We start from the raw sequence: 971 nt of genomic DNA, 5'->3' as shown, positions 1-971 counted from the left end.
AATCTCTCTCTATTTCCCTCAATTACTCTCGTCTTTTTGTTGATCAAAACAAAGAAATGTGTTCCTCTTTAAATGTAGATGTTTTTATGCCGCTATCGACACAATTTATATCATGTAGATGGCGGCAAATGTGCACACGAAAGGGGGAAATCACAATTTAAAAGTGGGTGGTTGGCGGGTGCTCTGGTGTGGTTTGCTCCTTCTTTCCTATCAAACATCTATCGTCCTTGTCTCCCCTTTTTCTTTTTTTTATGTTTGTTACTCTCTTGTGACACCTCTAGTCTTCTGGCGCTCATGTGACCTTATGCAGTTGTGAGCGCAGTAAAACCTCTACTAAAACTAACTTAAACAATTTAAAAGAGGTTGTAGAAAAACCTCAACACAAGAAATTTACACTTGGCGTGTCGGGCAAAGTTCTTCATCTTGTGCTGCAGCTTTTCTGCAAACCTTTCTGCGATTTCCTCAAATGACAAGGCCTTTCGCAGCTAGCTTTAATAGTCAGCGCACAAAAATAGACACAACATCCATTAATCCCCACTAGGGAGAAGACGCGGAGCTGCAATTTCCACATTTTTGCTGAGTAGGACGGAGACCATACTCTCAAACATGACGACAGGACATCAGCCTTTCTCCATCATTCATTCCTTTCATTCATTCTTTCTTCCCTCCCTCCTTCAGTCCCATCCTCTGTCTCTTCAATGTTCTCTCGTTTTCACTCTCTCTTTCCCTCCACCCCTTCCCCCCCTCTCTCTCTCTCTCTCTCTCTCTCCCTCTCTCTCTCTCCCTCTCTTTCTCTCTCCCTCACTCTCTCTCTCTTTCTCTCTCTCTCTTTCCCTCTCTCTTTCTGTATGTGTATGTCTGTCTGTCTGTCTGATTCTCCCTCCCTCCCTCTATCCTTCTGTCTCTCTCTCTGTCTCTATCGCTCGTTACTTCTCTCCCCTCTCTTTCCCTCCACCCCCCCTATCTCTCTC

This window comes from Aplysia californica, unplaced genomic scaffold (assembly GCF_000002075.1).
Source record: "Aplysia californica isolate F4 #8 unplaced genomic scaffold, AplCal3.0 scaffold01000, whole genome shotgun sequence".
NCBI classification, from domain to species: domain Eukaryota; kingdom Metazoa; phylum Mollusca; class Gastropoda; order Aplysiida; family Aplysiidae; genus Aplysia; species Aplysia californica.
This window is presented reverse-complemented; position numbering follows the sequence as displayed.